Source organism: Scyliorhinus torazame, chromosome 9, assembly GCF_047496885.1.
Source record: "Scyliorhinus torazame isolate Kashiwa2021f chromosome 9, sScyTor2.1, whole genome shotgun sequence".
Classification (NCBI taxonomy): domain Eukaryota; kingdom Metazoa; phylum Chordata; class Chondrichthyes; order Carcharhiniformes; family Scyliorhinidae; genus Scyliorhinus; species Scyliorhinus torazame.
The window spans coordinates 1,696,187-1,721,856 of record NC_092715.1 but is presented as its reverse complement, the minus strand read 5'-3'; positions in this window follow the sequence as shown (position 1 = coordinate 1,721,856).

The window sequence follows — 25,670 nt, the reverse complement described above, 5'->3', positions numbered from 1 at the left end:
AGAGATGGAAAGTTTGCAGTGAGATGGAGCACGCAGAGATGGGAAGTGAGATCGCAGTGAGATGGAGCACGCAGAGATGGAAAGGTTGCAGTGAGATGGAGCCGACAGAGATGCAAAGGTTGCAGTGAGATGGAGCAGATAGAGATGGAAAGGTTGCAGTGAGATGGAGCACGCAGAGATGGAAAGGTTGCAGTGAGATGGAGCACGCAGAGGTGGAAAGGTTGCAGTGAGATGGAGCAGACAGAGATGGAAAGGTTGCAGTGAGATGGAGCAGATAGAGATGGAAAGGTTGCAGTGAGATGGAGCACGCAGAGATGGAAAGGTTGCAGAGAGATGGAGGACGCAGAGATGGAATGTGAGATCACAGTGAGATGCACGCAGAGATGGAAAGGCTGAAGTGAGATTGCGTACGCAGAGATGGAAAGTGAGATCGCAGTGAGATGGAGGACGCAGAGATGGAAAGTGAGATCACAGTGAGATGCACGCAGAGATGGAAATGTTGCAGTGAGATTGCGCACACAGAGATGGAAAGTGAGAACGAAGTGAGATGGAGCACGCAGAGATGGAAATGTTGCAGTGAGAGGGAGCACGCAGAGATGGAAAGGTTGCAGTGAGATGGAGCACGTAGAGATGGAAAGTGAGATCGCAGTGAGATGGAGCACGCAGAGATTGAAAAGTTGCAGTGAGATGGAGCACGCAGAGATGGAAAGTGAGATCGCCGTGAGATGGAGCACGCAGAGATGGAAAGTGAGATCGCAGTGAGATGGAGCACGCAGAGATGGAAAGGTTGCAGTGAGATGGAGCACGCAGAGATGGAAAGGTTGCAGTGAGATGGAGCACACAGGGATGGAAAGTGAGATCACAGTGAGATGGAGCACACAGAGATGGAAATGTTGCAGTGAGATGGAGCACGCAGAGATGGAAATGTTGCAGTGAGAGGGAGCACGCAGAGATAGAAAGGTTGCAGTGAGATGGAGCACGTAGAAATGGAAAGTGAGATCGCAGTGAGATGGAGCACGCAGAGATGGAAAGTGAGATCGCAGTGAGATGGAGCACGCAGAGATGGAAATGTTGCAGTGAGATGGAGCACGCAGAGATGGAAAGGTTGCAGTGAGATGGAGCACACAGAGATGGAAAGTGAGATCGCAGTGAGATGGAGCACACAGAGATGGAAATGTTGCAGTGAGATGGAGCACGCAGAGATGGAAAGGTTGCAGTGAGATGGAGCACGCAGAGATGGAAAGTGAGATCGCAGTGAGATGGAGCACGCAGAGATGGAAAGGATGCAGTGAGATGGAGCATGCGGAGATGGAAAGTGATATCGCAGTGAGATGCACGCAGAGATGGAAAGGTTGCAGTGAGATGGAGCACGCAGAGATGGAAAGGTTGCAGTGAGATGGAGCACGCAGAGATGGAAAGGTTGCAGTGAGATGGAGCACGCAGAGATCGAAACGTTGCAATGAGATGGAGCACGCAGAGATGGAAAGGGTGCATTGAGATGGAGCACGCAGAGATGGAAAGTGAGATCGCAGTGAGATGGAGCACGCAGAGATGGAAAGTGAGATCGCAGTGAGATGCACGCAGAGATGGAAAGGTTGCAGTGAGATGGAGCAGGCAGAGATGGAAAGGTTGCAGTGAGATGGAGCATGCAGAGATGGAAAGGGTGCAGTGAGATGGAGCACGCAGAGATGGAAAGGTTGCAGTGAGAATGAGCACGCAGAGATGGATAGTGAGATCGCTGTGAGATGGAACACGCAGAGATGGAAAGTGAGATTGCAGTGAGATGGAGCACACAGAAATGGAAAGTTTGCAGTGAGATGGAGCACGCAGAGATGGAAAGTGAGTTCGCAGTGAGATGGAGCAGGCAGAGATGGAAAGGTTGCAGTGAGATGGAGCATGCAGAGATGGAAAGGTTGCAGTGAGATGGAGCACGCAGAGGTGGAAAGGTTGCAGTGAGATGGAGCAGACAGAGATGGAAAGGTTGCAGCGAGATGGAGGACGCAGAGATGGAAAGTGGGATCGCAGTGAGATGGAGCACGCAGAGATGGAAAGGCTGAAGTGAGATTGCGTACGCAGAGATGGAAAGTGAGATCACAGTGAGATGCACGCAGAGATGGAAAGGTTGCAGTGAGATTGCGCACGCAGAGATGGGAAGGTTGCAGCAAGATGGAGGACGCAGAGATGGAATGTGAGATCACAGTGAGATGCACGCAGAGATGGAAAGGCTGAAGTGAGATTGCGTACGCAGAGATGGAAAGTGAGATCACAGTGAGATGCACGCAGAGATGGAAAGGTTGCAGTGAGATTGCGCACGCAGAGATGGAAAGGTTGCAGTGAGAGGGAGCACGCAGAGATGGAAAGGTTGCAGTGAGAGGGAGCACGCAGAGATGGAAAGGTTGCAGTGAGATGGAGAACGCAGAGATGGAAAGGTTGCAGTGAGATGGAGAACGCAGAGATGGAAAGCATGCAGTGAGATGGAGAACGCAGAGATGGAAAGGGTGCAGTGAGATGGAGCACGCAGAGATGGAAAGGTTGCAGTGAGATGGAGCACGCAGAGATGGAAAGGTTGCAGTGAGATGGAGAACGCAGAGATGGAAAGCATGCAGTGAGATGGAGAACGCAGAGATGGAAAGGGTGCAGTGAGATGGAGCACGCAGAGATGGAAAGGTTGCAGTGAGATGGAGCACGCAGAGATGGAAAGTGAGATCGCAGTGAGCTGGAGCACGCAGAGATGGAAAGGTTGCAGTGAGAATGAGCACGCAGAGATGGAAAGTGAGATCGCAGTGATATGGAACACGCAGAGATGGAAAGTGAGATTGCAGTGAGATGGAGCACACAGAGATGGAAAGTTTGCAGTGAGATGGAGCACGCAGAGATGGAAAGTGAGATTGCAGTGATATGGAGCACGCAGAGATGGAAAGTGAGATCGCAGTGAGATGGAGCAGGCAGAGATGGAAAGGTTGCAGTGAGATGGAGCCTGCAGAGATGGAAAGGTTGCAGTGAGATGGAGCACGCAGAGATGGAAAGGTTGCAGTGAGATGGAGCAGATAGAGATGGAAAGGTTGGAGTGAGATGGAGCACGCAGAGATGGAAAGGTTGCAGTGAGATGGAGCACGCAGAGGTGGAAAGGTTGTAGTGAGATGGAGCAGACAGAGATGGAAAGGTTGCAGTGAGATGGAGCAGATAGAGATGGAAAGGTTGCAGTGAGATGGAGCACGCAGAGATGGAAAGGTTGCAGAGAGATGGAGGACGCAGAGATGGAATGTGAGATCACAGTGAGATGCACGCAGAGATGGAAAGGCTGAAGTGAGATTGCGTACGCAGAGATGGAAAGTGAGATCGCAGTGAGATGGAGGACGCAGAGATGGAAAGTGAGATCACAGTGAGATGCACGCAGAGATGGAAAGGTTGCAGTGAGATTGCGCACACAGAGATGGAAAGTGAGAACGAAGTGAGATGGAGCACGCAGAGATGGAAATGTTGCAGTGAGAGGGAGCACGCAGAGATGGAAAGGTTGCAGTGAGATGGAGCACGTAGAGATGGAAAGTGAGATCGCAGTGAGATGGAGCACGCAGAGTTTGAAAAGTTGCAGTGAGATGGAGCACGCAGAGATGGAAAGTGAGATCGCCGTGAAATGGAGCACGCAGAGATGTAAAGTGAGATCGCAGTGAGATGGAGCACGCAGAGATGGAAATGTTGCAGTGAGATGGAGCACGCAGAGATGGAAAGGTTGCAGTGAGATGGAGCACACAGAGATGGAAAGTGAGATCACAGTGAGATGGAGCACACAGAGATGGAAATGTTGCAGTGAGATGGAGCACGCAGAGATGGAAATGTTGCAGTGAGAGGGAGCACGCAGAGATAGAAAGGTTGCAGTGAGATGGAGCACGTAGAAATGGAAAGTGAGATCGCAGTGAGATGGAGCACGCAGAGATGGAAAGTGAGATCGCAGTGAGATGGAGCACGCAGAGATGGAAATGTTGCAGTGAGATGGAGCACGCAGAGATGGAAAGGTTGCAGTGAGATGGAGCACACAGAGATGGAAAGTGAGATCGCAGTGAGATGGAGCACACAGAGATGGAAATGTTGCAGTGAGATGGAGCACGCAGAGATGGAAAGGTTGCAGTGAGATGGAGCACGCAGAGATGGAAAGTGAAATCGCAGTGAGATGGAGCACGCAGAGATGGAAAGTGAGATCGCAGTGAGATGGAGCACGCAGAGATGGAAAGGATGCAGTGAGATGGAGCATGCGGAGATGGAAAGTGATATCGCAGTGAGATGCACGCAGAGATGGAAAGGTTGCAGTGAGATGGAGCACGCAGAGATGGAAAGGTTGCAGTGAGATGGAGCACGCAGAGATGGAAAGGTTGCAGTGAGATGGAGCACGCAGAGATCGAAACGTTGCAATGAGATGGAGCACGCAGAGATGGAAAGGTTGCAGTGAGATGGAGCACGCAGAGATGGAAAGTGAGATCGAACGAATGGAGCACGTAGAGATGGAAAGTGAGATCGCAGTGAGATGGAGCACGCAGAGATGGAAAGTGAGATCGCAGTGAGATGGAGCACGCAGAGATGGAAAGTGAGATCGCAGTGAGATGCACGCAGAGATGGAAAGGTTGCAGTGAGATGGAGCACGCTGAGATGGAAAGTGAGATCGCAGTGAGATGCACGCAGAGATGGAAAGGTTGCAGTGAGATGGAGCACGCAGAGATGGAAAGTGAGATCGCAGTGAGGTGGAGCACGCAGGGATGGAAAGGATGCAGTGAGATGGAGCATGCAGAGATGGAAAGTGAAATCGCAGTGAGATGGAGCACGCAGAGATGGAAAGGTTGCAGTGAGATGGAGCACGCAGAGACGGAAAGTGAGATCGCAGTGAGATGGCGCACACAGAGATGGAATGTGAGATCGCAGTGAGATGGAGCACGCAGAGATGGAGGACGCAGAGATGGAAAGGTTGCAGTGAGATGGAGCACGCAGAGATGGAAAGGTTGCAGAGAGATGGAGGACGCAGAGATGGAATGTGAGATCACAGTGAGATGCACGCAGAGATGGAAAGGCTGAAGTGAGATTGCGTACGCAGAGATGGAAAGTGAGATCACAGTGAGATGCACGCAGAGATGGAAAGGTTGCAGTGAGATTGCGCACACAGAGATGGAAAGGTTGCAGTGAGATGGAGAACGCAGAGATGGAAAGGTTGCAGTGAGATGGAGCATGCAGAGATGGAAAGGGTGCAGTGAGATGGAGCATGCAGAGATGGAAAGGTTGCAGTGAGATGGAGCACGCAGAGATGGAAAGTGAGATCGCAGTGAGATGGAGCACGCAGAGATGGAAAGTGAGATCGCAGTGAGATGGAGCACGCAGAGATGGAAAGGTTGCAGTGAGATGGAGCACGCAGAGATGGAAAGGTTGCAGTGAGATGGAGCACGCAGAGATGGAAAGGTTGCAGTGAGCTGGAGCACGCAGAGATGGAAAGGTTGCAGTGAGAATGAGCACGCAGAGATGGAAAGTGAGATCGCTGTGAGATGGAACACGCAGAGATGGAAAGTGAGATTGCAGTGAGATGGAGCACACAGAGATGGAAAGTTTGCAGTGAGATGGAGCACGCAGAGATGGGAAGTGAGATCGCAGTGAGATGGAGCACGCAGAGATGGAAAGGTTGCAGTGAGATGGAGCCGACAGAGATGCAAAGGTTGCAGTGAGATGGAGCAGATAGAGATGGAAAGGTTGCAGTGAGATGGAGCACGCAGAGATGGAAAGGTTGCAGTGAGATGGAGCACGCAGAGGTGGAAAGGTTGCAGTGAGATGGAGCAGACAGAGATGGAAAGGTTGCAGTGAGATGGAGCAGATAGAGATGGAAAGGTTGCAGTGAGATGGAGCACGCAGAGATGGAAAGGTTGCAGAGAGATGGAGGACTCAGAGATGGAATGTGAGATCACAGTGAGATGCACGCAGAGATGGAAAGGCTGAAGTGAGATTGCGTACGCAGAGATGGAAAGTGAGATCGCAGTGAGATGGAGGACGCAGAGATGGAAAGTGAGATCACAGTGAGATGCACGCAGAGATGGAAATGTTGCAGTGAGATTGCGCACACAGAGATGGAAAGTGAGAACGAAGTGAGATGGAGCACGCAGAGATGGAAATGTTGCAGTGAGAGGGAGCACGCAGAGATGGAAAGGTTGCAGTGAGATGGAGCACGTAGAGATGGAAAGTGAGATCGCAGTGAGATGGAGCACGCAGAGATTGAAAAGTTGCAGTGAGATGGAGCACGCAGAGATGGAAAGTGAGATCGCCGTGAGATGGAGCACGCAGAGATGGAAAGTGAGATCGCAGTGAGATGGAGCACGCAGAGATGGAAAGGTTGCAGTGAGATGGAGCACGCAGAGATGGAAAGGTTGCAGTGAGATGGAGCACACAGGGATGGAAAGTGAGATCACAGTGAGATGGAGCACACAGAGATGGAAATGTTGCAGTGAGATGGAGCACGCAGAGATGGAAATGTTGCAGTGAGAGGGAGCACGCAGAGATAGAAAGGTTGCAGTGAGATGGAGCACGTAGAAATGGAAAGTGAGATCGCAGTGAGATGGAGCACGCAGAGATGGAAAGTGAGATCGCAGTGAGATGGAGCACGCAGAGATGGAAATGTTGCAGTGAGATGGAGCACGCAGAGATGGAAAGGTTGCAGTGAGATGGAGCACACAGAGATGGAAAGTGAGATCGCAGTGAGATGGAGCACACAGAGATGGAAATGTTGCAGTGAGATGGAGCACGCAGAGATGGAAAGGTTGCAGTGAGATGGAGCACGCAGAGATGGAAAGTGAAATCGCAGTGAGATGGAGCACGCAGAGATGGAAAGTGAGATCGCAGTGAGATGGAGCACGCAGAGATGGAAAGGATGCAGTGAGATGGAGCATGCGGAGATGGAAAGTGATATCGCAGTGAGATGCACGCAGAGATGGAAAGGTTGCAGTGAGATGGAGCACGCAGAGATGGAAAGGTTGCAGTGAGATGGAGCACGCAGAGATGGAAAGGTTGCAGTGAGATGGAGCACGCAGAGATCGAAACGTTGCAATGAGATGGAGCACGCAGAGATGGAAAGGGTGCAGTGAGATGGAGCACGCAGAGATGGAAAGTGAGATCGCAGTGAGATGGAGCACGCAGAGATGGAAAGTGAGATCGCAGTGAGATGCACGCAGAGATGGAAAGGTTGCAGTGAGATGGAGCAGGCAGAGATGGAAAGGTTGCAGTGAGATGGAGCATGCAGAGATGGAAAGGGTGCAGTGAGATGGAGCACGCAGAGATGGAAAGGTTGCAGTGAGAATGAGCACGCAGAGATGGATAGTGAGATCGCTGTGAGATGGAACACGCAGAGATGGAAAGTGAGATTGCAGTGAGATGGAGCACACAGAAATGGAAAGTTTGCAGTGAGATGGAGCACGCAGAGATGGAAAGTGAGTTCGCAGTGAGATGGAGCAGGCAGAGATGGAAAGGTTGCAGTGAGATGGAGCATGCAGAGATGGAAAGGTTGCAGTGAGATGGAGCACGCAGAGGTGGAAAGGTTGCAGTGAGATGGAGCAGACAGAGATGGAAAGGATGCAGCGAGATGGAGGACGCAGAGATGGAAAGTGGGATCGCAGTGAGATGGAGCACGCAGAGATGGAAAGGCTGAAGTGAGATTGCGTACGCAGAGATGGAAAGTGAGATCACAGTGAGATGCACGCAGAGATGGAAAGGTTGCAGTGAGATTGCGCACGCAGAGATGGAAAGGTTGCAGCAAGATGGAGGACGCAGAGATGGAATGTGAGATCACAGTGAGATGCACGCAGAGATGGAAAGGCTGAAGTGAGATTGCGTACGCAGAGATGGAAAGTGAGATCACAGTGAGATGCACGCAGAGATGGAAAGGTTGCAGTGAGATTGCGCACGCAGAGATGGAAAGGTTGCAGTGAGAGGGAGCACGCAGAGATGGAAAGGTTGCAGTGAGAGGGAGCACGCAGAGATGGAAAGGTTGCAGTGAGATGGAGAACGCAGAGATGGAAAGGTTGCAGTGAGATGGAGAACGCAGAGATGGAAAGCATGCAGTGAGATGGAGAACGCAGAGATGGAAAGGGTGCAGTGAGATGGAGCACGCAGAGATGGAAAGGTTGCAGTGAGATGGAGCACGCAGAGATGGAAAGGTTGCAGTGAGATGGAGAACGCAGAGATGGAAAGCATGCAGTGAGATGGAGAACGCAGAGATGGAAAGGGTGCAGTGAGATGGAGCACGCAGAGATGGAAAGGTTGCAGTGAGATGGAGCACGCAGAGATGGAAAGTGAGATCGCAGTGAGCTGGAGCACGCAGAGATGGAAAGGTTGCAGTGAGAATGAGCACGCAGAGATGGAAAGTGAGATCGCAGTGATATGGAACACGCAGAGATGGAAAGTGAGATTGCAGTGAGATGGAGCACACAGAGATGGAAAGTTTGCAGTGAGATGGAGCACGCAGAGATGGAAAGTGAGATTGCAGTGAGATGGAGCACGCAGAGATGGAAAGTGAGATCGCAGTGAGATGGAGCAGGCAGAGATGGAAAGGTTGCAGTGAGATGGAGCATGCAGAGATGGAAAGGTTGCAGTGAGATGGAGCACGCAGAGATGGAAAGGTTGCAGTGAGATGGAGCAGATAGAGATGGAAAGGTTGCAGTGAGATGGAGCACGCAGAGATGGAAAGGTTGCAGTGAGATGGAGCACGCAGAGGTGGAAAGGTTGCAGTGAGATGGAGCAGACAGAGATGGAAAGGTTGCAGTGAGATGGAGCAGATAGAGATGGAAAGGTTGCAGTGAGATGGAGCACGCAGAGATGGAAAGGTTGCAGAGAGATGGAGGACGCAGAGATGGAATGTGAGATCACAGTGAGATGCACGCAGAGATGGAAAGGCTGAAGTGAGATTGCGTACGCAGAGATGGAAAGTGAGATCGCAGTGAGATGGAGGACGCAGAGATGGAAAGTGAGATCACAGTGAGATGCACGCAGAGATGGAAAGGTTGCAGTGAGATTGCGCACACAGAGATGGAAAGTGAGAACGAAGTGAGATGGAGCACGCAGAGATGGAAATGTTGCAGTGAGAGGGAGCACGCAGAGATGGAAAGGTTGCAGTGAGATGGAGCACGTAGAGATGGAAAGTGAGATCGCAGTGAGATGGAGCACGCAGAGTTTGAAAAGTTGCAGTGAGATGGAGCACGCAGAGATGGAAAGTGAGATCGCCGTGAAATGGAGCACGCAGAGATGTAAAGTGAGATCGCAGTGAGATGGAGCACGCAGAGATGGAAATGTTGCAGTGAGATGGAGCACGCAGAGATGGAAAGGTTGCAGTGAGATGGAGCACACAGAGATGGAAAGTGAGATCACAGTGAGATGGAGCACACAGAGATGGAAATGTTGCAGTGAGATGGAGCACGCAGAGATGGAAATGTTGCAGTGAGAGGGAGCACGCAGAGATAGAAAGGTTGCAGTGAGATGGAGCACGTAGAAATGGAAAGTGAGATCGCAGTGAGATGGAGCACGCAGAGATGGAAAGTGAGATCGCAGTGAGATGGAGCACGCAGAGATGGAAATGTTGCAGTGAGGTGGAGCACGCAGAGATGGACAGGTTGCAGTGAGATGGAGCACACAGAGATGGAAAGTGAGATCGCAGTGAGATGGAGCACACAGAGATGGAAATGTTGCAGTGAGATGGAGCACGCAGAGATGGAAAGGTTGCAGTGAGATGGAGCACGCAGAGATGGAAAGTGAAATCGCAGTGAGATGGAGCACGCAGAGATGGAAAGTGAGATCGCAGTGAGATGGAGCACGCAGAGATGGAAAGGATGCAGTGAGATGGAGCATGCGGAGATGGAAAGTGATATCGCAGTGAGATGCACGCAGAGATGGAAAGGTTGCAGTGAGATGGAGCACGCAGAGATGGAAAGGTTGCAGTGAGATGGAGCACGCAGAGATGGAAAGGTTGCAGTGAGATGGAGCACGCAGAGATCGAAACGTTGCAATGAGATGGAGCACGCAGAGATGGAAAGGTTGCAGTGAGATGGAGCACGCAGAGATGGAAAGTGAGATCGAATGAATGGAGCACGTAGAGATGGAAAGTGAGATCGCAGTGAGATGGAGCACGCAGAGATGGAAAGTGAGATCGCAGTGAGATGGAGCACGCAGAGATGGAAAGTGAGATCGCAGTGAGATGCACGCAGAGATGGAAAGGTTGCAGTGAGATGGAGCACGCTGAGATGGAAAGTGAGATCGCAGTGAGATGCACGCAGAGATGGAAAGGTTGCAGTGAGATGGAGCACGCAGAGATGGAAAGTGAGATCGCAGTGAGGTGGAGCACGCAGGGATGGAAAGGATGCAGTGAGATGGAGCACGCAGAGACGGAAAGTGAGATCGCAGTGAGATGGCGCACACAGAGATGGAATGTGAGATCGCAGTGAGATGGAGCACGCAGAGATGGAGGACGCAGAGATGGAAAGGTTGCAGTGAGATGGAGCACGCAGAGATGGAAAGGTTGCAGGAGATAGAGCATGCAGAGATGGAACGTGGGATCGCAGTGAGATGGAGCACGCAGAGATGGAAAGGTTGCAGTGAGATGGAGCACGCAGAGATGGAAACATTGCAGTGAGATGGAGCACGCAGAGATGTAAAGTGGGATCGCAGTGAGATGGAGCACGCAGAGATGGAAACGTTGCAGTGAGATGGAGCATGCAGAGGTGGAAAGTGAGATCACAGTGAGAGGGAGCATGCAGAGATGGAAAGGTTGCAGTGAGATGGAGAACGCAGAGATGGAAAGGTTGCAGTGAGATGGAGCACGCAGAGATGGAAACGTTGCAGTGAGATGGAGCATGCAGAGGTGGAAAGTGAGATCACAGTGAGAGGGAGCATGCAGAGATGGAAAGGTTGCAGTGAGATGGAGCACGCAGAGATGGAAAGTGTGCAGTGAGATGGAGAACGCAGAGATGGAAAGTGAGATAGCAGTGAGATGGAGCACACAGAGATGGAAAGGTTGCAGTGAGATGGAGAACGCAGAGATGGAAAGGTTGCAGTGAGATGGAGCACGCAGAGATGGAAAGGTTGCAGTGAGATGGAGCACGCAGAGATGGAAAGTGATATCGCAGTGAGATGGAGCAGGCAGAGATGGAACGGTTGCAGTGAGATGGAGCACGCAGAGAGGGAAAGTGATATCGCAGTGAGATGGAGCAGGCAGAAATGGAAAGGATGCAGTGAGATGGAGCAGACAGAGATGGAAAGGTTGCAGTGAGATGGAGCACGCAGAGATGGAAAGGTTGCAGTGAGATGGAGCAGATAGAGATGGAAAGGTTGCAGTGAGATGGAGCACGCAGAGATGGAAAGGCTGCAGTGAGATGGAACAGACAGAGATAGAAAGGTTGCAGTGAGATGGAGCACGCAGAGATGGAAAGTGAGATCGCAGTGAGATGGAGCACGCAGAGATGGAAAGGTTGCAGTGAGATGGAGCTCGCAGAGATTGAAAGGTTGCAGTGAGATGGAACAGACAGAGATGGAAAGGTTGCAGTGAGATGGAGCACGCAGAGACGGAAAGTGAGATCGCAGTGAGATGGAGCACGCAGAGATGGAAAGGTTGCAGTGAGATGGAACAGACAGAGATGGAAAGGTTGCAGTGAGATGGAGCACGCAGAGATGGAAAGGTTGCAGTGAGATGGAGCACGCAGAGATGGAGGACGCAGAGATGGAAAGGTTGCAGGAGATGGAGCATGCAGAGATGGAAAGTGAGATCGCAGTGAGATGGAGCACACAGAGTTCAAAGTGAGATCGAATTGAGATGGAGCACGCAGAGATGGAAAGTGAGATCGCAGTGAGATGGAGCACGCAGAGATGGAAAGGTTGCAGTGTGATGGAGCACGCAGAGATGGAAAGGTTGCAGTGAGATGGAGAACGCAGAGATGGAAAGGTTGCAGTGTGATGGAGCACGCAGAGATGGAAAGGTTGCAGTGAGATGGAGAACGCAGAGATGGAAAGGATGCAGTGTGATGGAGCACGCAGAGATGGAAAGGTTGCAGTGAGATGGAGCACGCATAGATGGAAAGTGAAATCGCAGTGTGATGGAGCACGCAGAGATCGAAAGGTTGCAATGAGATGGAGCACGCAGAGATGGAAAGTGAGATCGCAGTGAGATGGAGCACGCAGAGATGGAAAGGATGCAGTGTGATGGAGCACGCAGAGATGGAAAGGTTGCAGTGAGATGGAGCACGCATAGATGGAAAGTGAGATCGCAGTGAGATGGAGCACGCAGAGATGGAAAGTGAGATCGCAGTGTGATGGACCACGCAGAGATGGAAAGGATGCAGTGTGATGGAGCACGCAGAGATGGAAAGGTTGCAGTGAGATGGAGCACGCATAGATGGAAAGTGAAATCGCAGTGTGATGGAGCACGCAGAGATCGAAAGGATGCAGTGAGATGGAGCACACAGAGATGGAAAGGTTGCAGTGAGATGGTGCACGCAGAGATGGAAAGTGAGATCGCAGTGAGATGGAGCACGCAGAGATGGAAAGGTTGCAGTGAGATGGAGCACGCAGAGATGGAAAGTGAGATCGCAGTGAGATGGAGCACGCAGAGATGGAACGGTTGCAGTGAGATGCAGCACGCAGAGATGGAAACATTGCAGTGAGATGGAGCTCGCAGAGGTGGAAAGTGGGATCGCAGTGAGATGGAGCACGCAGAGATGGAAATGTTGCAGTGAGAGGGAGCACGCAGAGATGGAAAGGTTGCAGTGAGATGGAGCACGCAGAGAGGGAAAGGTTGCAGTGAGATGGAGCACGCAGAGATGGAAACATTGCAGTGAGATGGAGCTCGCAGAGGTGGAAAGAGGGATCGCAGTGAGATGGAGCACGCAGAGATGGAAAGGTTGCAGTGAGATGGAGCTCGCAGAGGTGGAAAGTGGGATCGCAGTGAGATGGAGCACGCAGAGATGGAAAGGTTGCAGTGAGATGGAGCACGCAGAAATGGAAACATTGCAGTGAGATGGAGCACGCAGAGATGGAAAGTGGGATCGCAGTGAGATGGAGCACGCAGAGATGGAAAGGTTGCAGTGAGATGGAGCACGCAGAGATGGAAAGGTTGCAGTGAGATGGAGCACGCAGAGATGGAAAGTGAGATCACAGTGAGAGGGAGCACGCAGAGATGGAAAGGTTGCAGTGAGATGGAGCACGCAGAGATGGAAAGGTTGCAGTGAGATGGAGAACGCAGAGATGGAAAGCATGCAGTGAGATGGAGAACGCAGAGATGGAAAGGTTGCAGTGAGATGGAGCAGGCAGAGATGGAAAAGTTGCAGTGAGATGGAGCATGCAGAGATGGAAAGGGTGCAGTGAGATGGAGAACGCAGACATGGAAAGGTTGCAGTGAGCTGGAGCACGCAGAGATGGAAAGGTTGCAGTGAGATTGAGCACGCAGAGATGGAAAGTGAGATCAATGTGAGATGGAACACGCAGAGATGGAAAGTGAGATTGCAGTGAGATGGAGCACGCAGAGATGGAAAGTGAGATCGCAGTGAGATGGAGCAGGCAGAGATGGAAAGTGAGATCGCAGTGAGATGGAGCAGGCAGAGATGGAAAGGTTGCAGTGAGATGGAGCACGCAGAGATGGAAAGGTTGCAGTGAGATGGAGCACGCAGAGGTGGAAAGGTTGCAGTGAGATGGAGCAGACAGAGATGGAAAGGTTGCAGTGAGATGAAGCAGATAGAGATGGAAAGGTTGCAGTGAGATGGAGCACGCAGAGATGGAAAGGTTGCAGTGAGATGGAGCACGCAGAGGTGGAAAGGTTGCAGTGAGATGGAGCAGACAGAGATGGAAAGGTTGCAGTGAGATGGAGCAGATAGAGATGGAAAGGTTGCAGTGAGATGGAGCACGCAGAGATGGAAAGGTTGCAGAGAGATGGAGGACGCAGTGATGGAATGTGAGATCACAGTGAGATGCACGCAGAGATGGAAAGGCTGAAGTGAGATTGCGTACGCAGAGATGGAAAGTGAGATCACAGTGAGATGCACGCAGAGATGGAAAGGTTGCAGTGAGATTGCGCACACAGAGATGGAAAGTGAGAACGAAGTGAGATGGAGCACGCAGAGATGGAAATGTTGCAGTGAGAGGGAGCACGCAGAGATGGAAAGGTTGCAGTGAGATGGAGCACGTAGAGATGGAAAGTGAGATCGCAGTGAGATGGAGCACGCAGAGATTGAAAAGTTGCAGTGAGATGGAGCAGGCAGAGATGGAAACGTTGCAGTGAGATTGAGCATGCAGAGATGGAAAGTGAAATCGCAGTGAGATGGAGCACGCAGAGATGGAAAGGTTGCAGTGAGATGGAGCACGCAGAGATGGAAAGTGAGATCGCAGTGAGATGGAGCACGCGGAGATGGAAAGGGTGCAGTGAGATGGAGCAGGCAGAGATGGAAACGTTGCAGTGAGATTGAGCATGCAGAGATGGAAAGTGAGATCGAATGAATGGAGCACGTAGCGATGGAAAGTGAGTTCGCAGTGAGATGGAGCACGCAGAGATGGAAAGTGAGATCGCAGTGAGATGGAGCACGCAGAGATGGAAAGTGAAATTGCAGTGACATGGAGCATGCAGAGATGGAACGGTTGCAGTGAGATGGAGCACGCAGAGATGGAAAGTGAGATCGCAGTGAGATGGAGCACGCAGAGATGGAAAGTGAGGTCGCAGTGAGATGGAGCACGCAGAGATGGAACGGTTGCAGTGAGATGGAGCACGCAGAGATGGAAAGTGAGATTGCAGTGAGATGGAGCACGCAGAGATGGAAAGTGAGATCGCAGTGAGATGGAGCACGCAGAGATGGAAAGGTTGCAATGAGATGGAGCATGCAGAGATGGAAAGGTTGCAGTGAGATGGAGCACGCAGAGATGGAAAGGTTGCAGTGAGATGGAGCACGCAGAGGTGGAAAGGTTGCAGTGAGATGGAGCAGACAGAGATGGAAAGGTTGCAGTGAGATGGAGCAGATAGAGATGGAAAGGTTGCAGTGAGATGGAGCACGCAGAGATGGAAAGGCTGAAGTGAGATTGCGCACGCAGAGATGGAAAGTGAGATCGCAGTGAGATGGAGGACGCAGAGATGGAAAGTGAGATCACAGTGAGATGGAGCACGCAGAGATTGAAAAGTTGCAGTGAGATGGAGCACGCAGAGATGGAAAGTGAGATCGCCGTGAGATGGAGCATGCAGAGATGGAAAGTGAGATCGCAGTGAGATGGAGCACGCAGAGATGGAAAGGTTGCCGTGAGATGGAGCACGCAGAGATGGAAAGTGAGATCGCAGTGAGATGGAGCACGCAGAGATGAAAAATTAGATCGCAGTGAGATGGGGCACGCAGAGATGGAAAGTGAGATCGCAGTGAGATGGAGCACACATAGATGGAAAGGTTGCAGTGAGATGGAGCATGCAGAGATGGAAAGGTTGCAGTGAGATGGAGCACGCAGAGATGGAAAGTGAGATCGCAGTGAGATGGAGCACGCAGAGATGAAAAGTGAGATCGCAGTGAGATGGAGCTTGCAGAGATGGAAAGGTTGCAGTGAGATGGAGCACACATAGATGGAAAGGTTGCAGTGAGATGGAGCACGCAGAGATGGAAAGTGAGATCGCAGTGAGATGGAGCACATAGAGATGGAAAGTGAGATCAAAGTGAGATGGAGCACGCAGAGATGGAAAGGTTGCAGTGAGATGGAGCACGCAGAGATAGAAAGTGAGATTGCAGTGAGATGGAGCACGCAGAAATGGAAAGGTTGCAGTTTGAAACTTAGTTAGGCCACACTTGGATCTCACTGCGATCTCACTTTCCATCTCTGCGTGCTCCATCTCACTGCAACCTTTCCATCTCTGCGTGCTCCATCTCACTGCGATCTCACTTTCCATCTCTGCCTGCTCCATCTCACTGCGATCTCACTTTCCATCCCTGCGTGCTCCATGTCACTGCAACCTTTCCATCTCTGTGTGCTCCATCTCACTGCGATCTCACTTTCCATCCCTGCGTGCTCCATGTCACTGCAACCTTTCCATCTCTGTGTGCTCCATCTCACTGCAATCACACTTTCCATCTCTGCGTGCTCCATGTCACTGCGATCTCACTTTCCATCTCAGCGTGCTCCATCTCACTGCGATCTCACTTTCCATCTCTGCGTGCTCCATCTCACTGCGATCTCACTTTCCATCTCTGCGTGCTCCATCTCATTGCAACCTTCCCATCTGTGCGTGCTCCATCTCACTGCAACCTTTCCATCTCTGCGTGCTCCATCTCACTGCGATCTCACTTTCCATCTCTGTGTGCTCCATCTCACTGCGATCTCACTTTCCATCCCTGCGTGCTCCTTGTCACTGCAACCTTTCCATCTCTGCGTGCTCCATCTCACTGCGATCTCACTTTCCATCCCTGCGTGCTCCATGTCACTGCAACCTTTCCATCTCTGCGTGCTCCATCTCACTGCGATCTCACTTTCCATCCCTGCGTGCTCCATGTCACTGCAACCTTTCCATCTCTGCGTGCTCCATCTCACTGCAATCTCACTTTCCATCTCTGCGTGCTCCATCTCATTGCAACCTTTCCACGGGCAGCACGGTAGCATTGGGTCAGCACGGTAGCATTGTGGATAGCACAATTACTTCACAGCTCCAGGGTCCCAGGTTCAATTCCGGCTTGGGACACTGTCTGTGCGGAGTCTGCACATCCTCCCCGTGTGTGCGTGGGTTTCCTCCGGGTGCTCCGGTTTCCTCCCACTGTCCAAAGATGTGCAGGTTAGGTGGATTGGCCATGATAAATTGCCTTTAGTGTTCAAAATTGCCCTTGGTGTTGGGTGGGGTTACTGGGTTATGGGGATAGGGTGGAAGTGTGGGCTTGGGTAGGGTGCTCTTTCCAAGAGCCGGTGTAGACTCGATGGGCCGAATGGCCTCCTTCTGCACTGTAAATTCTATGATTCTATGATCTCTGCGTGCTCCATCTCACTGCAATCTCACTTTCCATCTCTGCGTGCTCCATCTCACTGCGATCTCACTTTCCATCTCTGCGTGCTCCATCTCACTGCGATCTCACTTTCCATCTCTGCGTGCTCCATCTCACTGCAACCTTTCCATCTGTGCGTGCTCCATCTCACTGCGATCTCACTTTCCATCTCTACGTGCTCCATCCCACTGCGATCTCACTTTCCATCTCTGCGTGCTCCATCTCACTGCGATCTCACTTTCCATCTCTGCGTGCTCCATCTCATTGCAACCTTCCCATCTGTGCGTGCTCCATCTCACTGCAACCTTTCCATCTCTGTGTGCTCCATCTCACTGCAATCTCAATTTCCATCTCTGCGTGCTCCATCTCACTGCGATCTCACTTTCCATCTCTGCGTGCTCCATCTCATTGCAACCTTCCCATCTGTGCGTGCTCCATCTCACTGCAACCTTTCCATCTCTGTGTGCTCCATCTCACTGCAATCTCAATTTCCATCTCTGCGTTCTCCATCTCACTGCAACCTTTCCATCTCTACGTGCTCCATCTCACTGCGATCTCACTTTCCATCTCTGCGTGCTCCATCTCACTGCGATCTCACTTTCCATCTCTGCGTGCTCCATCTCATTGCAACCTTCCCATCTGTGCGTGCTCCATCTCACTGCAACCTTTCCATCTCTGTGTGCTCCATCTCACTGCAATCTCAATTTCCATCTCTGCGTGCTCCATCTCACTGCGATCTCACTTTCCATCTCTGCGTGCTCCATCTCATTGCAACCTTCCCATCTGTGCGTGCTCCATCTCACTGCAACCTTTCCATCTCTGCGTGCTCCATCTCACTGCAACCTTTCCAGGGGCAGCACGGTAGCATTGTGGGTAGCACAATTGCTTCACAGCTCCAGGGTCCCAGGTTAAATTCCGGCTTGGGACACTGTCTGTGCGGAGTCTGCACATCCTCCCCGTGTGTGCGTGGGTTTCCTCCGGGTGCTCCGGTTTCCTCCCACAGTCCGAAGATGTGCAGGTTAGGTGGATTGGCCATGATAAATTGCCCTTTGTGTCCAAAATTGCCCTTAGTGTTGGGTGGGGTTACTGGGTTATGGGGATAGGGTGGAAGTGTGGGCTTGGGTAGGGTGCTCTTTCCAAGAGCCGGTGTAGACTCGATGGGCCGAATGGCCTCCTTCTGCACTGTAAATTCTATGATTCTATGATCTCTGCGTGCTCCAACTCACTGCGATCTCACTTTCCATCTCTGCGTGCTCCATCTCATTGCAACCTTCCCATCTGTGCGTGCTCCATCTCACTGCGATCCCACTTTCATCTCTGCGTGCTCCATCTCACTGCAACCTTTCCATCTCTGCGTGCTCCATCTCACTGCGATCTCACTTTCATCTCTGTGTGCTCCATCTCACTGCAACCTTTCCATCTCTGCATGCTCCATCTCACTGCGATCTCACTTTCCATCTCTGCGTGCTCCATCTCACTGCAAGCTTTCCATCTCTACGTGCTCCATCGCACTGCAACCTTTCCATCTCTACGTGCTCCATCTCACTGCGATCTCACTTTCCATCTCTGCGTGCTCCATCTCACTGCAACCTTTCCATCTCTGCGTGCTCCATCTCACTGCGATCTCACTTTCCATCTCTGCGTGCACCATCTCACTGCAACCTTTCCATCTCTGCTTGCTCCATCTCACTGCGATCCCACTTTCCATCTCTGCGTGGTCCAACTCACTGCAATGTTTCCATCTCTGCGTGCTCCATCTCACTGCGATCTCACTTTCCATCTCTGCGTGCTCCATCTCACTGCAACCTTTCCATCTCTGCATGCTCCATCTCACTGCGATCTCACTTTCCATCTCTGCGTGCTCCATCTCACTGCGATCTCACTTTCCATCTCTGTGTGCTCCATCTCACTGCGATCTCACTTTCCATCTCTGCGTGCTCCAGCTCACTGCAACCTTTCCATCTCTGCGTGCTCCATCTCACTGTGATCACACTTTCCATCTCTGCGTGCTCCATCTCACTGCAACCTTTCCATCTGTGCGTGCTCCATCTCACTGCAACCTTTCCATCTCTGTGTGCTCCATCTCACTGCGATCTCACTTTCCATCCCTGCGTTCTCCATCTCACTGCAACCTTTCCATCTCTGTGTGCTCCATCTCACTGCAACCTTTGCAACTCTGCGTTCTCCATCTCACTGCAACCTTTCCATCTCTGCGTGCTCCATTTCACTGCGATCTCCCTTTCCATCTCTGCGTGCACCATCTCGCTGCAACCTTTGCATCTCTGCGTGCTCCATCTCACTGCAACCTTTCCATCTCTGCATGCTCCATCTCACTGCGATCTCACTTTCCATCTCTGCGTGCTCCATCTCACTGCAACCTTACTTTCCAATTCTGTGTGCTCCATCTCACTGCAGGCTTTCCATCTCTGCGTGCTCCATCTCACTGCAACCTTTCCATCTCTGCGTGCTCCATCTCACTGCGATCTCACTTTCCATCTCTGCGTGCTCCATCTCACTGCGATCTCACTTTCCATTTCTACGTGCTCCATCTCACTGCAACCTTTCCATCTCTGCGTGCTCCCTCTCACTGCAACATTTCCATCTCTGCGTGCTCCATCTCACTGCAACCATTCCATCTCTGCGTGCTCCATCTCACTGCAACCTTTCCATCGCTGCGTGCTCCATCTCACTGCGAACTCACTTTCCATCTCTGCGTGCTCTATCTCACTGCAACCGTTCCATCTCTGCGTGCTCCATCTCACTGCGATCTCACTTTCCATCTCTATCTGCTCCATCTCACTGCAACCTTTCCATCTCTGCGTGCTCCATCACACTGCAACCTTTCCATCTCTGCGTGCTCCATCTCACTGCAACCTTTCCATCTCTGCGTGCTCCATCTCACTGCAATCTCACTTTCCATCTCTGTGTGCTCCATCTCACTGCAACCGTTCCATCTCTGCGTGCTCCATCTCACTGCAACCTTTCCATCTCTGCGTGCTCCATCACACTGCAACCTTTCCATCTCTGCGTACTCCATCTCACTGCGATCTCACTTTCCATCTCTGCGTGCTCCATCTCACTGCAACCTTTCCATCACTGCCTGCTCCATCTCACTGCAACCTTTCCATCTCTGCGTGCTCCATCACACTGCAACCTTTCCATCTCTGCGTACTCCATCTCACTGCGATCTCACTTTCCATCTCTGCCTGCTCCATCTCACTTCAACCTTTCCATCTCTGTGTGCTCCAGCTCACTGCAACCTTTCCATCTCTGCGTGCTCCATCTCACTGCGATCTCACTTTCCATCTCTGCGTGCGCCATCTCACTGCGAACTCACTTTCCATCTCTGCGTGCTCCATCTCACTGCAACCTTTCTATCTCTGCGTGCTCCATCTCACTGTGATCTCACTTTCCATCTCTGCGTGCTCCATCTCACTGCAATTTCACTTTCCATCTCTGCGTGCTCCATCTCACTGCAACCTTTCCATCTCTGCGTGCTCCATCTCACTGTGATCTCACTTTCCATCTCTGCGTGCTCCATCTCACTGCAATTTCACTTTCCATCTCTGCGTGCTCCATCTCACTGCAACCTTTCCATCTCTGTGTGCTCCATCTCACTGCGATCTCACTTTCCATCCCTGCGTGCTCCATCTCACTGCAACCTTTGCAACTCTGCGTTCTCCATCTCACTGCAACCTTTCCATCTCTGTGTGCTCCATCTCACTGCAACCTTTGCAACTCTGCGTTCTCCATCTCACTGCAACCTTTCCATCTCTGCGTGCTCCATCTCACTGCGATCTCCCTTTCCATCTCTGCGTGCACCATCTCGCTGCAACCTTTGCGTCTCTGCGTGCTCCATCTCACTGCAACCTTTCCATCTCTGCGTGCTCCATCTCACTGCGATCTCACTTTCCATCTCTGCGTGCTCCATCTCACTGCGATCTCAATTTCCATCTCTGCGTGCTCCATCTCACTGCAACCTTTCCATCTCTGCGTGCTCCATCTCACTGCAACCTTTGCAACTCTGCGTTCTCCATCTCACTGCAACCTTTCCATCTCTGCGTGCTCCATCTCACTGCGATCTCACTTTCCATCTCTGCGTGCACCATCTCGCTGCAACCTTTCCATCTCTGCGTGCTCCATCTCACTGCGATCTCCCTTTCCATCTCTGCGTGCACCATCTCGCTGCAACCTTTGCGTCTCTGCGTGCTCCATCTCACTGCAAACTTTCCATCTCTGCGTGCTCCATCTCACTGCAATCTCACTTTCCATCTCTGCGTGCTCCATCTCACTGCAACCTTTCCATCTCTGCGTGCTCCATCTCACTGCGATCTCACTTTCCATCTCTACGTGCTCCATCTCACTGCAACCTTTCCATCTCTACGTGCTCCATCTCACTGCGATCTCACTTTCCATCTCTGCGTGCTCCATCTCACTGCGATCTCACTTTCCATCTCTACGTGCTCCATCTCACTGCAACCTTTCCATCTCTGCGTGCTCCATCTCACTGCAACCTTTCCATCTCTGCGTGCTCCATCTCACTGCAACCTTTCCATCTCTGCGTGCTCCACCTCACTGCAACCTTTCGATCTCTGCCTCCTCCATCTCACTGCAACCTTTCCATCTCTGTGTGCTCCATCTCACTGCGAGCTAACTTTCCATCACTGCGTGCTCCATCTCAGTGCAACCTTTCCATCTCTGCGTGCTCCATCTCACTGCAACTTTTCCATCTCTGGGTGCTCCATCTCACTGCAACCTTTCCATCTCTGCCTGCTCCATCTCACTGCGATCTTACTTTCCACCTCTGCGTGCTCCATCTCACTGCAGCCTTTCCATCTCTGCGTGCTCCATCTCACTGCGATCTCACTTTCCATCTCTGCGTGCTCCATCTCACTGCGATCTCACTTTCCATCTCTGTGTGCTCCATCTCACTGCGATCTCACTTTCCATCTCTGCGTGCTCCAGCTCACTGCAACCTTTCCATCTCTGCGTGCTCCATCTCACTGCAATCTCAATTTCCATCTCTGCGTGCTCCATCTCACTGCGATCTCACTTTCCATCCCTGCGTGCTCCATCTCACTGCAACCTTTCCATCTCTGCGTGCTCCATCTCACTGTGATCTCACTTTCCATCTCTGCGTGCTCCATCTCACTGCAACCTTTCCATCTCTGCGTGCTCCATCTCACTGCAACCTTTGCAACTCTGCGTTCTCCATCTCACTGCAACCTTTCCATCTCTGCGTGCTCCATCTCACTGCGATCTCACTTTCCATCTCTGCGTGCACCATCTCGCTGCAACCTTTCCATCTCTGCGTGCTCCATCTCACTGCGATCTCCCTTTCCATCTCTGCGTGCACCATCTCGCTGCAACCTTTGCGTCTCTGCGTGCTCCATCTCACTGCAAACTTTCCATCTCTGCGTGCTCCATCTCACTGCAATCTCACTTTCCATCTCTGCGTGCTCCATCTCACTGCAACCTTTCCATCTCTGCGTGCTCCATCTCACTGCGATCTCACTTTCCATCTCTACGTGCTCCATCTCACTGCAACCTTTCCATCTCTACGTGCTCCATCTCACTGCGATCTCACTTTCCATCTCTGCGTGCTCCATCTCACTGCGATCTCACTTTCCATCTCTACGTGCTCCATCTCACTGCAACCTTTCCATCTCTGCGTGCTCCATCTCACTGCAACCTTTCCATCTCTGCGTGCTCCATCTCACTGCAACCTTTCCATCTCTGCGTGCTCCACCTCACTGCAACCTTTCGATCTCTGCCTCCTCCATCTCACTGCAACCTTTCCATCTCTGTGTGCTCCATCTCACTGCGAGCTAACTTTCCATCACTGCGTGCTCCATCTCAGTGCAACCTTTCCATCTCTGCGTGCTCCATCTCACTGCAACTTTTCCATCTCTGGGTGCTCCATCTCACTGCAACCTTTCCATCTCTGCCTGCTCCATCTCACTGCGATCTTACTTTCCACCTCTGCGTGCTCCATCTCACTGCAGCCTTTCCATCTCTGCGTGCTCCATCTCACTGCGATCTCACTTTCCATCTCTGCGTGCTCCATCTCACTGCGATCTCACTTTCCATCTCTGTGTGCTCCATCTCACTGCGATCTCACTTTCCATCTCTGCGTGCTCCAGCTCACTGCAACCTTTCCATCTCTGCGTGCTCCATCTCACTGCAATCTCAATTTCCATCTCTGCGTGCTCCATCTCACTGCGATCTCACTTTCCATCCCTGCGTGCTCCATCTCACTGCAACCTTTCCATCTCTGCGTGCTCCATCTCACTGTGATCTCACTTTCCATCTCTGCGTGCTCCATCTCACTGCAACCTTTCCATCTCTGTGTGCTCCATCTCACTGCGATCTCACTTTCCATCCCTGCGTGCTCCATCTCACTGCAACCTTTGCAACTCTGCGTTCTCCATCTCACTGCAACCTTTCCATCTCTGTGTGCTCCATCTCACTGCAACCTTTGCAACTCTGCGTTCTCCATCTCACTGCAACCTTTCCATCTCTGCGTGCTCCATCTCACTGCGATCTCCCTTTCCATCTCTGCGTGCACCATCTCGCTGCAACCTTTGCGTCTCTGCGTGCTCCATCTCACTGCAACCTTTCCATCTCTGCATGCTCCATCTCACTGCGATCTCCCTTTCCATCTCTGCGTGCACCATCTCGCTGCGATCTCACTTTCCATCTCTGCGTGCTCCATCTCACTGCAGGCTTTCCATCTCTGCGTGCTCCATCTCACTGCAACCTTTCCATCTCTATCTGCTCCATCTCACTGCAACCTTTCCATCGCTGCGTGCTCCATCTCACTGCGAACTCACTTTCCATCTCTGCGTGCTCCATCTCACTGCAACCGTTCCATCTCTGCGTGCTCCATCTCACTGCAACCTTTCCATCTCTGCGTGCTCCATCACACTGCAACCTTTCCATCTCTGCGTGCTCCATCTCACTGCAACCTTTCCATCTCTGCGTGCTCCATCTCACTGCAATCTCACTTTCCATCTCTGTGTGCTCCATCTCACTGCAACCGTTCCATAGAACATAGAACATAGAACATAGAACAATACAGCGCAGTACAGGCCCTTCGGCCCACGATGTTGCACCGAAACAAAAGCCATCTAACCTACACTATACCATTATCATCCATATGTTTATCCAATAAACTTTTAAATGCCCTTAATGTTGGCGAGTTCACTACTGTAGTAGGTAGGGCATTCCACGGCCTCACTACTCTTTGCGTAAAGAACCTACCTCTGACCTCTGTCCTATATCTATTACCCCTCAGTTTAAGGCTATGTCCCCTCGTGCTAGCCATTTCCATCCGCGGGAGAAGGCTCTCACTGTCCACCCTATCTAACCCTCTGATCATTTTGTATGCCTCTATTAAGTCTCCTCTTAACCTTCTTCTCTCTAACGAAAACAACCTCAAGTCCATCAGCCTTTCCTCATAAGATTTTCCCTCCATACCAGGCAACATCCTGGTAAATCTCCTCTGCACCCGTTCCAAAGCCTCCACGTCCTTCCTATAATGCGGTGACCAGAACTGTACGCAATACTCCAAATGCGGCCGTACCAGAGTTCTGTACAGCTGCAACATGACCTCCTGACTCCGGAACTCAATCCCTCTACCAATAAAGGCCAACACTCCATCGGCCTTCTTCACCACCCTATCAACCTGGGTGGCAACTTTCAGGGATCTATGTACATGGACACCTAGATCCCTCTGCTCATCCACACTTTCAAGAACTTTTCCATTAGCCACATATTCCACATTCCTGTTTTTCCTTCCAAAGTGAATCACCTCACACTTCTCTACATTAAACTCCATTTGCCACCTCTCAGCCCAGCACTGCAGCTTATCTATATCCCTCTGTAACCTGCTACTTCCTTCCTCACTATCGACAACACCACCGACTTTAGTATCGTCTGCAAATTTACTCACCCACCCTTCTGCGCCTTCCTCTAGGTCATTGATAAAAATGACAAACAGCAACGGCCCCAGAACAGATCCTTGTGGTACTCCACTTGCGACAGAACTCCATTCTGAACATTTCCCATCAACCACCACCCTCTGTCTTCTTTCAGCTAGCCAATTTCTGATCCACATCTCTAAATCACCCTCAATCCCCAGCCTCCGTATTTTCTGCAATAGCCTACCGTGGGGAACCTTATCAAACGCTTTGCTGAAATCCATATACACCACATCAACTGCTCTACCCTCGTCTACCTGTTCAGTCACCTTCTCAAAGAACTCGATAAGGTTTGTGAGGCATGACCTACCCTTCACAAAGCCATGCTGACTATCCCTGATCATATTATTCCTATCTAGATGATTATAAATCTTGTCTCTTATAATGCCCTCCAAGACTTTACCCACTACAGACGTGAGGCTCACCGGTCGATAGTTGCCGGGGTTGTCTCTGCTCCCCTTTTTGAACAAAGGGACCACATTTGCTATCCTCCAGTCCTCTGGCACTATTCCTGTAGCCAATGATGACATAAAAATCAAAGCCAATGGTCCAGCAATCTCTTCCCTGGCCTCCCAGAGAATCCTAGGATAAATCCCATCAGGCCCCGGGGACTTATCTATTTTCAGCCTGTCCAGAATTGCCAACACCTCTTCCCTACTTACCTCAATGCCATCTAATCTATTTACCTGGAGCTCAGCAT